The 15,731-nt window shown below is 38.2% G+C and overlaps 1 non-coding gene across 1 annotated transcript; it reads left to right on the top strand.

Moving 5' to 3' along the window:
• The first annotated feature begins 11,763 nt into the window (after positions 1 to 11,763).
• On the top strand, positions 11,764 to 11,869 carry LOC145593314 (small nucleolar RNA R71). Its single transcript, XR_014102661.1, has one exon. It is a non-coding gene; the product is annotated as a small nucleolar RNA R71 (small nucleolar RNA).
• The last annotated feature ends 3,862 nt before the right edge of the window (positions 11,870 to 15,731 follow it).

Below are 15,731 nucleotides of genomic sequence, written 5' to 3'. Positions count from 1 at the left end.
ATTACACCTGGATGCATGTCCATGTTACCATTCTCAAGACATGACTCATTGTTAGCTCGTGCTTATAAACGGCTTCCTTGTTAAGGATCTAATCCTTGTCCAGGTTTGTGCTTGCAACATCATTACTCAAATCATATTTGTTTCCATGCGTTAAGAACTCATCCTCATACTTATCCAAGTACTTTGGATGTTCTTGGCCATAATCTAACGATCTATTACATAGATTCAGGTTGATTGGTACTATTTACATACTTCACATGCTCTAAGCAAGTAAGTCGTGTGACGATTCCATATCATAGCGTACATGATGGATTTAATTGTAGAATGAATCTTAATTTTTTTCCATCCACATTACATTTTAGCTCATCCAGTTTCACTGAGTCTTGCTAAACTGTTTGTTATGTGATATGGTTGAAAGTCTCTACTCGAGTCTTTCTTGTTTGACTTAGTATTTAGCCTAGCTTATACTTAGTTCAAATATTTACATAGTTTTATACATATGGGTCGAAAGCCTTTCAAATTCCTTCAATTCATGTTTAACACGGTAAATTTCTTTACACGTTCAAACATTTCATTAAGTCTATACAATGGATCTTAATTCCCAATATGTACTAAGTATCGTCTTTTGCTTGGTCCATAGTCGAAAATACTTTCAAAATCTAAGCATTTAGCATTTGATACGTAATTTACAACAGAGTTCGTAAACTTCTTGTTGGACCTTACAAGATTGACTCTTGCTCCCACTAAACTTCTTATTCATAAGAATTTCTATGTTTCTTCATAAGTCAATTCATTTATTAACTTTATGACAAAACACGTTCCAATTCCTTTATGCAATGCTTCTTTCAATCCCATAATGGATTTCTTGAGCTTGCTTTCAAATATAGCATTATTTAGATTTTCAAAACCCTTAGACTATTTTCATAGTCACTTCCAAAATCCTATTTTAGGAAGGTGGTTTTGGTATCTATTTTGCCATATTTCATATGTGCAATTTTGCTAGAATAACCACGAAAAGACTTGAGCATTCCTATTGGTGAATAGGTTTTTATTAAAATCAACTCTGTGAATTTAATTATATCCTTTTCAACCAATCTAGCTATGTATGCGTATACATATCCACATTTGTTAGTTTTCTCCTTGAAAATTTATTTGCGATCGATGGGTCTTTCACCCTTCATGCAAATTAATCAAGTTTTAAATATGATTTATGGAGTCTATTTTGGATTTTATGGCCTCTTACCATTATTCGGAATTTGGATTTGTCGTAGCTATCTTACAACGCATTATTCCCTTACTATCTAACATTAAATAGTATGCTTGTAAGTTTTAGGTTTATTTCTAACTTAATAGAAAATTTATAGGATTTAATCCAAAACTTTGGTGAATTCTATACCTATACGGGGTTATTGCATCAAACACTGAGTTTCAAGGCGCTTCCAAAGCCCTTTCATTATGTTGATCTTACTCCAACTTATCAGTAGTTTTGTGAGTAATGAATTCTCTTTTAAGGCACTTGTAAATTCCTTTTGAGTATTCTTGATCAATCATTCTCATGAAGCCCTTTTGAGTCTTCCGAGATTCTCACTTCTAGTTTGTTGCTAAACTCGATAGTCATCGAGTTCATTTTCCTCCCACTTGTCGTTTTGGAAATGTGTTACTTTCTAGAAAGACACCACTTAGAACAACAAATATTATGTTCTTATTTAGGTTGTGGAGGTAATGCTCGTAGTCTCACTTGAATGCTTACAAAGAGACATGTATATTTTCTTTGGGTAAAAGTTCGTTGTGAAACAAACAATTAGCTCCCACGTGAGCTATCTTAGCCTTTAATGAGCCATTAAGCTCCCATTGAGCCACCAAGCTCTTGCTAAGCTGGTGAGTCCCACTGAGTCACTTAGCTCCCTCTGAGCTAGTGAGCTCTCACTAGGGCTAAGAGTTTTAGACATATACTTGAAAAGACGTTTAGAAGTTAATTCTATCCATAACTGAATATGGTGTCCTTTCTTAGCTCCGACATTTTGTTTAGTGTAACATTAGTCATTTATGCAAATCTTTAAGAATCTTGTGATCCATCATTTTTCGAGTCATTTTTAAATGGTATTAAGGTCTCCGTGAAGACACACTATGTTCTTTGTGGAGATATTTATGAAAATTACAATTTCATAACTTTGTGATGGTCACGCTTGGCTCAATGACGGAAGGTGGATTCTAGGTCGTTGGAAACTAAAATTCCTCCAATCAAACTAAATTTATAACCAAACCTACACCTAATAATAGGGCAAGTTCGGGTCGAACCACTAGGAATGGGGGGAAGTTTGTTACGGTCAATGTCAAGCTACTTCGAAAGGTAAGATGGTAGTTTATGTTATCTAATTCAACTAATTAAACCAAGTAAATCAATATATCAAGACAGAAGGGATTTAGGATCCACATGTACTTCCAATGGACACACACTAATCGGGTTGGAGATTGATTAATTCGAGTATTGCGAGGGAAGATAGACAATGCAATCAAAAGAGCTCGACAAGCTATCTCCTAGAGGTCTAGCTAGCGCCAACTACGAAAGACTCTAACTAGGGATGTCACTAACCAAGCTCAATCGATAAATGCGTGCTACAAATCAATGGTCCGTATCAATGTAGGCACACAATGCAATCTAGTAAGACAATTAAAGTTAGCTACTCTTTAACTAATCACACACATGCATAAAATCAATCAACCAATTTAATCACAAGGCTAAATCAATCGAAAACCCCCAATAGCTATGATCCATCACTCGAACATGCTTCACCACATCCCTAGCAAGTAAACTACTCACAATCCATGGAAGAAATCAAGATCAAAACTAAGCAAATCAACAAATTCATCATCATCATTTCAATCAAACAAATTCAATCAACTAATCAATAAACTTGAACAATCAACAAAACAATTGAAATCAAAAGCTAAAGATTGCATTAAAGTAAAAGAAATCCTTATAAATTTGATGAAATCAAAGTAAATGTGCTTAAAATCAATCATCAATCATCAACCATGAGTTTCTCTCTCTAAACTATTCTTTAATTCTTCTCTAATGAATTATCTAATGAAAAATCCTCCAATCAATTCTCTCTCTAAAAATCTCTAATCTCTAAATTCTCTCTCTAAAAATAGAAGAAAAATCTATATATAGTAAATCTAACAAAGAGAAGTTGGTTAGATCGTCCAAAATAGACCTGTACAGGGGCGGCCTTCTTTAAGAAGATGCGCGGCCGCGCAAAAGAGGGTACGGAACAGGGGGAGCAACAGGCGCGCCCTCGCCAGAGCACTGCGCGCCCGCGCCACCACACTGCACGGCCACGCCATTGTCGCGCGCACCCGCACCTGGGAGTAGCGCAGCTCTTTTCCCCTTCAACTTGACGCTCCTCGTGCGCTCCACTTGGTGTGCTTGATGAACACGAAGTATGGCAGATTCTAAACACCTTGACGGTGGGTTCAACACCAAAATTGGTGCCCCCACGGCTTGAATGCACGGCCTAAGGAAACTTGGAACTTGCACATCTCCATACTTGGGCTTCAAATGGAAGACACTAAGCATCCCAATCAATGCAAAACCCGGGAAGAAACCTCGGGAATCCTTGGACAACGATCTTAACCTGAAAATGAATTAAAACAAACAAATAAAAGGGAAAAAGAAAAAATAAACCAAGAAATACACGAAAATGGAAAATCAACTAAGGAAAAATGCAAACTAAAGAAATAAAGAGCAAAACTAAGGAAAAAGGAATGAAAAGAGCTATAAAAGCAATCTAAAATCACCCTAAAAGAGAACAAATGAGTGCCATAAATGACACTGATCAAATTCCCCCAAGATAAACTTTTGCTCGTCCTTGAGCAAAACCAAGCAAGCAAGAAAGGGATGAAAGACTTATTAAAAAAGGAAAAAAAAAAAAAGAAAGACATGAGATGAGAATATACAGTAAGACTCACTATCGTAGGAATCAATGTTGTTTTTAGCTACAACAACCCCTTTAAACTCCAAAGTTGCCTATGAGGATGAGTGAGGTCTCATATAGGCTTCCTAAGAGCTTAACCCATAACTCTCAACAAACAAACATGAAGCAAATCACAAAAGTAAAATAAATTAAAAGAAAAGTAAAATCAAAACCTTTACGAATTGGACTTTACAAAATGACTACACTTCAAATGAATAAACGACTTTCTTAAGAAAATAAGGGTATCCACGTTCCAAGATATCCGAGGTTGATTGAAACATAGAGTATTCTAAGCGTAGAGAACTAGTAATCACAATCCATCTTCATCCCATTCAATCTTACCGCGTTCTCCCTACTAGTCTCAAATCTCCCTCTAGTGTGCATCTCAATAGTTCCTCGAAGGAACCGGAAAAGAACATATTTTAGGCTACTTGACGTCTTGACTATGCATTCCCTCTCCATAGGCTATAACTCATAATTCCCTCCCCCGATATGTGACTCAACCTCTAGGTCAAAAGGACTTTCAAAGGTTGTAATTTAAGGGCAAAAAGGGTGAGGTAGGCTTAAAATTTAGAATTTGGTGGTATTCCTTGCCTCTTTTAATTATGGATGGCTTTTTCAACTTTGCATTTAAAGGTCCTTGCCTTTTTTAACTATGGACGACTTTTTCATTTATTCACTTTCCATTATTCACAAAATATACAAAATATAAGCTTGCTTACAAATAAGAACCAATACCCAAACTCATATACCACAATCTCCAATAACATGATCATTTGCTTCACAAAAACCAAAAATGGAACAAAAATGAAACAAAAGGCTCAAAATTCTAAAGATGTGGCTTGAAAAGAAGGGAAAAAAAGGCTCAAATGGTTAGCAAGAAGGCAAATGTAAACCCAAGAACCAAAAATAATGAAGACTTTTCTAGAAAAGAAAAATTACCACCCCGAAAAGATGCCTTTGTCCTCCCTAGATGGTTCGGTCTCGGTCTTGAGAATTATGAGTCAAGATTCTAGATTAGGTCCCCAATAGTCAAGGATTCATGCCGCTCATGCAAGTAAGTGTAGAAGGCTTGAAAAATTGTAAACTTCACATGGATGTAGCAAAAACTCACTATTGGCGTCAAATCGACTATAGGAAGCAACTACCAAACATGCCACAAACAAGTAGAATCGGGTTTCATGATCCCCCTAAATCTTAGACACGCTACCTTAGCATACGCCATCCTAGAATCAACCAAGCATATTCTCAAACCGTGTATACCACTACCAATTAGGAAGATGTTCATTCAAAAGCAAAAGTCCGTTGGTATATAGTCCAATTCACAAGAAAGATAAATAAAGAAAAATAAAGCCTCAAAAACTTTATACAAACCAAAAACAAAAAGAAAGAGAAGAAAAGAAAAGAAAGAAAAGAAGAAAGCAAAGATAAAGGAAGAGTAGGAAAATAAAGAAAGGAACAAAAATGCAAGTATAACACGTAATTCCCAATCGTCATACAAGTGATCAATTGACAACATCGCCAATGATCCCAAACACTCTAAGGTGTTACAAGCATACATCCTTGAACCGTTAAACTTCTCCTAAAACTAATCCTAATCTATGCATCCAAGAAAAGTAAAGAAATAAAAGAAAGAAAATAAGAAGGATCTCACCGGGCTTCCAAGCAATGTTAATAAAAATAAGCGAAAGATCAACCACCTTCATTAAGCTCCAAGAAGCAATAGCATCATCATCAAAGCCAAGAGAGAAGAAAAATAGAAAATAGAGCTATAAACAAAGAAAACGGTTAGTAACTTCAAAACAAAATAAAAGAAAGAGAAACTAAATAAAAAGAAACTACAAAGCAAAAATCAAGTTAAACTACCAAAAAGTAAGAATAAGCAAAGAAAACTAAAGGAACTATACACTAAACTAGCAACTAATCACTTAAACTACAAGATTTGGATTTAAGGGATTTGGATTCAAGGGTTTTGGATAATAGGGCTTTGGATTCATGGAGCAAACAACATGCATCATCATCATCATATAAATCATCACAACAACAACATTATCAAGAGAGAAAGAAAAGACTTGGAAAGCTCATAAAAACAACAATCAAACACCATCAATAATAGACCAAGGTATGCAATTATCCAACATTAAGGCAAAAAGTAGACAAGGCAATGCACAACAACAATATTGGCCACCGTGACAACCCCTAATAAAATAAAGTTCCCCCAAGATAAACATGAATACATCTCAACATCCCATCAATACAAAGCAAGCATCACATAAAATAAGAGATGGAGGAAAAAGGCAAAAAATAGGGGAACTAGCTACCACTCGGCCCGGCACTATCATGGTTATCCCCGTCATATGAGAACCCGGATGGGGGATCATAAGGATCTCATCCCTCGGTGTAACCGGGTGGCCAACCATAGTGCCCCTTGAAGTTGTCTTGTTGCCAATGGGCAAGGGGAGTATATTGCTCGGGCAAAGCGAGCGGTAGTGGATGATCGGGGTGAACATAGGGGTAGTTAGGATCACCCCTATATCGCTCCCACCGGGAACACGGTAATCGTAGTTACCGTGCTCATCGGGGAATGAGCGAGTCACGGTGTTGGACCCCGGGGGTCCTTGCCAATATGGGTACCCGCTTGATGGTATAGGACCAAGTTGGGGTGGAAAGTATGGGTAGTTAACTACTGGGGAGACCACCCCACGGTTAACACTTGCATCATATAAATGTTGTTGTTGGAGAAACATACCTTGTTGCATCTCCGAGATGCCTCTCATTTGGTGATAAATTGCCTCAAAGTCTTGGTCGTGCATGCCTTCCAATCTAATTTGCATCCCCTTCATTTGTGCCCTTAGAGCATCCATATCGGGGTTAGCAAATTGGTGTTGTTGTTGTTCTTGATGTTGTTGTCGTGGTTGTCGTTGTCGTTGTTGTTGTTCTTCTTCTTCTTCATATTCTTCTCCTCCCATCTCCTCATCATCATCACCATAGGGGAGGCGATTACTCAAGGGTACATGCCACACATTAGGCACATCCTCTCAGTGGATAGAAGTCAAGGAGGGGTTAGGGAGATAGCACCAATGTTTGTTCTCCCTAAGCCAATCAAACACCTTATCATCTTCATCTTTGGCCAAAAATTGCACTTGTTTCAATTGTGCAATGTCAAGGTAGAGAGTGCTCGAACTACCCACCGGAGTACAAGAGGGTAAGTAGTGGTCAAGATGAAGGTTGGTCGCGAGCCTCGTAACCATAATACCACAAGGGATCTCCTCGGACTCCCTTTCTTGCAACCCCTTGCAATATTTCAAGAACATGTACCCTAAGTTCAAATGACCCTGGTACTCCTCTCTAGTAGCCAACCAAAGTATCCGGTGCTCCAATTGACTCATCTTTCCTAATTATTTCTTAGGGATTATCGAATATCCCAAAAGCTTATGAAGAACCCTTAGACACGGTTGGAATACCTTGCTTATAGCGGCATACCGAGTAATGAAATTGCCTTCCCACGATATATTATCCCACCAAGAATTTTGGTCATACTCATTGTTGAAGAAGAACTCGGGGTTCAAGACATCCGCCCCCGATTTAAGATCGAGTGCTGCATTGAACTCGGCAAGAGAAAGATCATGATGAATGTTGAGAAGTTGAAAATGGACCCGGTAGTTATCATCCTCTACCACCTCACACGAAACCGTAGCCAAAAATTCCAAAGTTGGCTCAAGGTAGGTACGGTAACACGTGCTCACAAAGGTGATCATGCGAAGATTGCTAAACAGTTCCCTCAAATCCTCATCAATACCCAATTTGATCATGTCTTGTTGAAAGTAGTGCCGAGAGGGTTTAAGGGATCGGTTCTTTTTTAGCTTGGCATATCGAGCTTTTTGGATTAGGTCATTGATTTTTATCTTAGGCAAAGGAGTAGGTTGTCGTGTTTGGGAAGTAGAGGGGTTTGAAGAAGGTTCTTCGATTGTGATGTTGGTTTTTCGTTTCTTAGAGGAAAAGACTCGAGCAAGCTTCGACATTGTGTTTCCCCCAAATTTATCAACTCAAAATCCAATCAATCAACACCACAGACACCACAAAAATACCACAAAACACTTCCAATCACCAATATTGCAACTCCTTAACCAATAACACCAATCACACAAACAACACCTTACTACCAATATTCAAAATTTTCAACTTCTCACAATCACACCAATTAAACAAAATTTGCTTCACAAACATACAACAACACAATGTGAGTAAAAATCAACACAAATAATCAACCAAATATCACATTCAATCAACAAATTCATTAAAACACATACTACTACTATTCACAACCATAAACAATCAAATTCTTACAACAATATGATATAAAAATGTAAATAGAGTTTTAGGAGATGATTATACCATAATAGAAGCAAGATTGAACAAGAATTAGCCACCAATTCCCACCAAACCGAAAAGTCCCAAGTTTGGTCTTCAATGGAGGAGAGAGATTGGAGATTGAAAATGAAAGAAAGTAGTATGATTATTGCTGTAAAAAAAAAATGAATTTGTAGAAGGAAAATTTTGATTTTTAATGGATTTTCAATGAATTAATGATGAAATATGTGAGAAATGGAGGTAGGGTTTCGGTTCTTTAGAGTGAGAATGAGGGTCATGCGTGCAAGAATGAAGTTAAGGGGGAATGAGGGAAAGAAAGAAGAAAGAAAAGAAATAGTAGCTCAGCGCTGCCCAGGTGCGCGGGCGCGCAGTGACCAAGCTGCGCGCCCGCGCCACTGCGGCTTCCTTTCTTAAAATTGTTGCTTGGTTCTTGCTCGAAAAGAAGAGGGTAACTCTGCCTCTCCTGGTGCGTGCGCGGACATACACTGTGCATGCGCACCAGCCAAGGCCGGGGGGGCTTGCTCCCTCTTGTGCTTACTCTCATGCTCGCGCTCTCATCGACGCTCACGAGCGTCATGATCAAGTGATACCCACGAGGGGGGCAGACCAAAAATCACAAAAAAAAAATTTCAAAAATTACTTGTTCATGATTAAAATTCACGAGAACGCAAGCACGATAGCGCACTTGCACATCAATTTCTCCTTCACCTTAATTCAACTCAAACCTCTTGAAACCTTCAATATTCACCAAAATTGTCGGAAATCTTAATCAACTCAATCCTGAGTTACCTTACCCTTTCACCTCAAAATTTGATAAAATCGAACATATTCTCATAAAAAACACGAAACACCTTTCTATTGCTTATGCTCGCTTGAAATAATCCAATTCCCATGAATTTAACCTACCAATCCAAATAGAAACAAGTGAAATAAAGGAAAACAAAATAAAGAAAATTAAGAAAAATAGAAATCAAAAGAAAAGGGGTTAGAAAACCGGGTTGCCTCCCGAGAAGCGCTTGCTTAAGGTCCTTAGCTCGACCCTTCCTCCAAATCATGGAGGGTCAAAGAACACCACCTTGTTCAAAGTGGCGGATGGAACAAACTACTCTTCAATTTTTAGCAACTTGACATTGTTGCTAGATGAAACTTCACTTGATGAAACCTCAAAAGCAAGCCTCTCTTGCTTCAACTTCATCCTTTTCTTCCTAGAAGCTCTCGCCTTCTTCTTTGCCTTGTTCCTTCTAATAGTCGGTTTCTCACCATCCACACTCTTGGAATCATCCTCCTCCTCTTGAGGGTAAAGCTCAAACCAATGAGGAATGTCAATCACCTCCTCGTCCATGAGCTTGGAAAACTCTTTTTTCTCTTTGCTAACCTTCTTGCAATCAAAACTCAAAAGCATATCATCACAAATCTCAAGAACATCGTTAGTTGAAGAGTCAATCATGCATACATTATCAATGGAGCGAGGGGAATTAACACACATGATTCCATTAACAAAGGACAAGGACTCATACATCGGTTTTAGCTCAAAACTTGCCTTATTGCTACCAACTCTTAAAGTGATAAGGCCTCCCTCAAAATCAATCAAAGCTCCCGAAGTAGCTAAGAAAGGTCTCCCTAGAATGATGGGTATGTGGTCATCTTCTTCAATTTCAAGCATAATAAAATCTACGGGAATAGTAAAACCACCTATCTTAGGGGGAACATCCTCAACCTTTCCCTTGGGGAACTTAATGGATCTATCGGCCAATTGCAAAGTAATGTTGGTAGGAAGAAGCTCTCCTAGCTTAAGCATCTTGAAAACGGAATAAGGCATGATACTAACGCTAGCACCAGGATCACACAATGCATTTTCAAACAATTTTCCTTTAATTTTGCACGGAAAGGAGAAATTGCCCGGGTTTTTCATCTTTTTAGGTAAGTCATTGTGAATCAAAGCACTACAACACTCCCTAACCTCTACCAAATCTATCTCATTGCACTCTCTCTTGTCACTCAAGTATCCTTAAGAAATTTGGAGTATCTAGGCATTTGGGTCATGGCTTCGGTGAGAGGGATTGAAAGATGAACTTCCTTCAACATATCAAGGAACCTCCCAAATTGTTCATCAATTTTGTTCCTCAAAAACTTTTGGGGGTATGGAAGGTCGGGTTTTCTCGCTTCCTCTTGCACTTTCTCAACACTCTTCTTTTTCTTTTGAGCTTCCTCTTTGCTCACATTCTTTGACACATCGATCTCTTCTTTTTCACTTGAGTCACTCCTTTTCTCATCCTCCTCACTCATCCTAGAAACTCTCTCTTCAAGCACTCTCCCACTCCTTGTGGTAATAGAATAGACAGGTTTCTTAGGATCAACTCCTTGAGAAGGTAATGAAGAAGGGCTAGCACAATCTTTCAAGGTATTGGCTAGTTGAGTGATTTGGGTCTTAAGCATTTTTTTGTGTGTCATCATCTCATTGAATTTCTTGTCACTCACCGCCATGTAAGTGTTCAAAATTTTGTTTGGTTTTCAATGATCCCCTCCAAGTTAGTTCTAGAAGATGAGGGTTGAGCATAGGAATTATCACCATTGCCTTGAGGTCTTGGAGCAAATCCGGGTAGGGGTCCCCTTTGATTGTTGTTTTGAAAATTGCCCCTATTTTGGTTGCTCCAATTACCTCGTCCTTGATTGTTGCCAAAATTTTGGTATTGGCCACCAAAGCCTTGAGATTGGCCTTGATTTCCATACCCTTGGCCTTGGTTTTGATTACTATAACCTTGATTATATAGTTACCTCGAAAACTTGATTCCTTGGTTCCTATAACCACCATTGTTGTAGTTATCAAAACTCCCTTGTTAGTGAGCATTCCTAGTCCCAAAATTCCTTGGACCTTCAAATCTTTGTCCATTGTTGTTGTTAGAAACAAAATTCACTTGTTCACAATCATTGTTCTCAACATCATCATAATTCTCAAATGCATGTGGACACCTAGAAGAATCATGGTCATATGACCCACAAACATCACAAAATACACATCCATTTGGCATATTACTTGAAGTAGAAGGAGGAGTAGAGTTAGAAGATGTACCTCTCCCCTTAATGTGGGAGGGAAGACTCGGTGCATTTGAAAAGGCATTCTCTAGCTTAGCTTTAATTGATGTCATCTCCTTCCCCAAGTTTGAGATTTGGGAGGACAAGTTGTTAATGGAATTGAGATGGTCAATCGAGTAGACCGTTGAGCCACTTTTGCTTGTAGACTCTCTCTCTCTCTCCCTCTTGCCAATCCATGTAGTGACGAACTACATCCTCTATTATATCAACAACTTCTTCCTCGGTCTTGTTCATTATCGGGCCTCCGGCTCCGGCATCAAGACATGACTTTCCTTGGGGACTCAATCCTCCATGAAAGATTTATATGATTTGGTAGGTCGGGATTCCATGGTGAGGACATTCTCTTTGATATTCCTTGTATCTTTCCCTAGCCTCATATAAACTCTCGCTAGGATTTTGCTTGAAACTTTGGATTAGAGTTCTTGCCTTGGCGGTCTTCTTTTGAGGGTAAAAGCGAGAAAGAAACTCTTTGGTGACCTCATCCCAAGTTCTCCAGGAATTAGGCTTCACTTCCTTATCTAGCCACTCCAAAGCTCGTCCAATTAAAGAGAAAGGGAATAGCTTGATCCTTATGAATTCTTGAGAAACCCTGTTGACCTTGATTGTGTTGCAATATTTTTCAAACTCTTTGAGATGATTTAGTGGGCTTTCGTGCTTGCCACCACTAAATTGCCTTCTTTCAATCATCGTTATCATCACCACCCTTATCTCAAAGTCATTACTCGGTGTTATTGGCGGAGCAATACCACTCTCAAATCTATAGGCACCGAGAGTTCCCAACTCCTTCAAAGAAACCCTTGGTACCTCCCCCATGCTTCCTTGTTCTTCTTCTTGAAATTCTTCTTCGCTTGAAGAGCTAGAACTCAAGTATCGTCTAGCAACTCTTATCCTTGCAATTGTCCTCTCAATCACCGGATCAAGTGGTACTAAAGTCCTTCCTCTTGTCCTATGCATACAATCTCAAAAAAACAATTAGTAGCACGGCTACAAGTGTAGCCTAAAAGAGAAAAATCTTTTTGTATTTTTGAAATGAAATGAAATAGACTCAACAACAATAGCAAACAACTACGCCATTCCCCGGCAATGGCGCCATTTTGACGGAAGGTGGATTCTAGGTCGTTGAAAACTAAAATTCCTCCAATCAAACTAAATTTATAGCCAAACCTACACCTAGTAATAGGGCAAGTTCGGGTCGAACCACTAGGAATGGGGGGACGTTTGCTACGACCAATGTCAAGCTACTTCGAAAGGTAAGATGGTAGTTTAGATTATCTAATTCAACTAATCAAACCAAGTAATTCAATATATCAAGACACTAGGGATTTAGGATCCACATGTACTTGCAATGGACACACACTAATCGGGTTGGAGATTGATTAATTCGAGTATTGCGAGGGAAGATAGACAATGCAATCAAAAGAGCTCAACAAGCTATCTCCTAGAGGTTTAGCTAGCGCCAACTACGAAAGACTCTAACTAGGGACGTCACTAACCAAGCTCAATCGACAGATGCGTGCTACAAATCAATGTCCGTATCAATGTAGGCACACAATGCAATCCAATATGACAATTAAAGTTAGCTACTCTTTAACTAATCACACACATGCATAAAATCAATCAACCAATTTAATCACAATGCTAAATCAATCGAAAACCCCCAATTAGCTATGATCCATCACTCGAACATGCTTCACCACATCCCTAGAAAGTAAACTACTCACAATCCACGGAAGAAAGCAAGATCAAAACTAAGCAAATCAACAAATTCATTATCATTATCTCAATCAAAGAAATTCAATCAACTAATCAATAAACTTGAACAATCAACAAAACAATTGAAATAAAAAGCTAAAGATTGCATTAAAGTAAAAGAAATCCTTACAAACTTTGATGAAATCAAAGGAAATGTGCTTAGAATCAATCATTAATCATCAACCATGAGTTTCTCTCTCTAAACTATTCTCTAATTCTTCTTTAATGAATTATGAATGAAAAATCCTCCAATCAATTCTTTCTCTAAAAATCTCTAATCTCCAGATTCTCTCTCTAAAAATAGAAGAAAAATCTATATATAGTAAAGCTAACAAAGAGAAGTTGGTTGGATCGTCAAAATAGACCCGTACAGGCGCGGCCTTCTTCAAGAAGACGCGCGGCTGCGCAAAAGAGGGTATGGAATAGGGGGAGCAATAGGCGCGGCCGCGCCAGAGCACCGCTCGCCCGTGTCACCGCACTGCGCGCCCGCGCCATTGTCGCGCGCGCCCGCACCTGAGAGCAGGGCAGCTCTCTTCCCCTTCAACTTGATGCTCCTCGTGTGCTCCACTTGGTGTGCTTGATGAACACGGAGCATGGCAGATTCTAAACACCTTGACGGTAGGTTCAACACCAAAATTGGTGCCCCCATGGCTTAAATGCACGGCCTAAGGAAACTTGGAACTTTCACATCTCCATACTTGGGCTTCAAATGGAACACACTAAGCATCCCAATCAATGCAAAACCCAGGAAGAAACGTCGAGAATCCTTGGACAACGATCTTAACCTGAAAATGAAAGAAAACAAACAAATAAAAGGGAAAAAGACAAAATAATCCAAGAAATACACGAAAATGGAAAATCAACTATAGGAAAGTGCAAATAAAGAAATAAAGAGCAAAACTAAGGAAAAAGGAATGAAAAGAGCTATAAAATCAATCTAAAATCACCCTAAAAGAGAACAAATAAGTGCCATAAATGACACTCATCACTCAAGCGAACATCGCTTGATCTAATCTAGACGTTTTGATATCTTGCCAAGTCGATTATGTACTTCGTTGAACTCTTGAGCTATTCAAGGTCAAGTTTGTTCACATTTGATGAATATAGCCATATTCTTTCAAATTCTTCGTGAAACGTTGAAGTAATTGAATCCTCTTTAGATTTCGGAGTCAATTGTCTATACTAAGAACAATAGCTCTTTACTTTGACGGTTTTTAACAAGTAATACTTTCTTGTCTTAGAATGATTCTGAATCGATCAACTCTCAAGAGCCTATATAGCCTTGAGTACGTTCTTGCTAATGTGAAATTGCTAAAGATGTTCGGAACACAAATCATGCCTATGATTTGAACTTTGTGAGTTGTCATGTTAGGGAAATGTTTGTTTATAATCAAGCATTCTTGACTCATGGTTTAGACAACCATGCCATTCAAATAAATTTACAACTATTGCTCTTTACTTTGAATGTTTGTCTTTCCATGTGTTAACGGATTGTTTGATGATTATGGAACAGAATAGCCATTTATTTGTTCAAGCCTTAGCTTAAAAGGTCTTTACACAAAGCATACGACCTTACAACTGATGTAGCTCTTCTTGCTGCATTCTAAGCTCGTAAGTCAATAACTTAGCTTATCTTCAATAGTTTGAGGTCACTTTCAAAGTGTAACACTCAAGCAGTATCCGATACTTGTGAAGATAGTGACTTGCTAAGTTAACATAAACTCTTTAGTAGAAATGGAATCTAATTCCTTTTCTTTGTTCCTTGTTTCCTATATTTCTTATCATACTTCATCTCATAATCTTTAAGAACCATTTCTTTAAGAGTCTTTGATTTTATACTTTGTTAGGCATGACTAAGCATCTAGTGCGCCGTATAACAAAGTTCCATCTTTTCCTTTAATTCGTACTTGAATTAATACATCAATGAGTTGTGCTCACCAGCGTATAAAGCGAAAAGACATGTTGGTTGTCAAGCATTGACAATTTTTGAGTTTCCAACTCAACACTTCACGTTTATCAAAACTACCTAGTATTTTGAATACATGATGTCCAACCCTCCTTTCGGACTTATAAAAGTCATTTATGAGAATTGTATTTTAGAAATGCCTTTCCTTTCTTTGAGAACTATTCTCAAAAATTTCCTTTACCAATCACAGAAAACAATATAGTTTGATTTGGAATTCTATAAATATAAGTGCAAAGTATAACCATTTATCAAGAAAATAACATAATAAGTTTGAAATTTAAAAGCATTCATGCAAATTTTCAATCTTATTAAACGTCTTATCCACGCATTAAATTTGTCCCCTTTTGGCGAGAATAACGCAATTCCAAGATCCAAAGAATCAATGAGTGATTAAGCATGCTTTGGCTTGTCTTAACACTCAATATTCTAAGGTAAGCAACTCGTTGCTAATGGCTCCAAGCCACTCTTGGTTAGATAAATCGTCGCATCTAATGCTCTCTCAACAACTTATCCACTTTTCCACGACATGTTAGGACTCCATCACTCATATCGTTGAGTATAACCAAAACCAA

This window comes from Chenopodium album, chromosome 18 (genome assembly GCF_948465745.1).
Source record: "Chenopodium album chromosome 18, dcCheAlbu1.1, whole genome shotgun sequence".
NCBI lineage: Eukaryota > Viridiplantae > Streptophyta > Magnoliopsida > Caryophyllales > Amaranthaceae > Chenopodium > Chenopodium album.
Note: the sequence above shows the minus strand (reverse complement) of the source record. Positions and strands in the feature narration are given on the sequence as shown.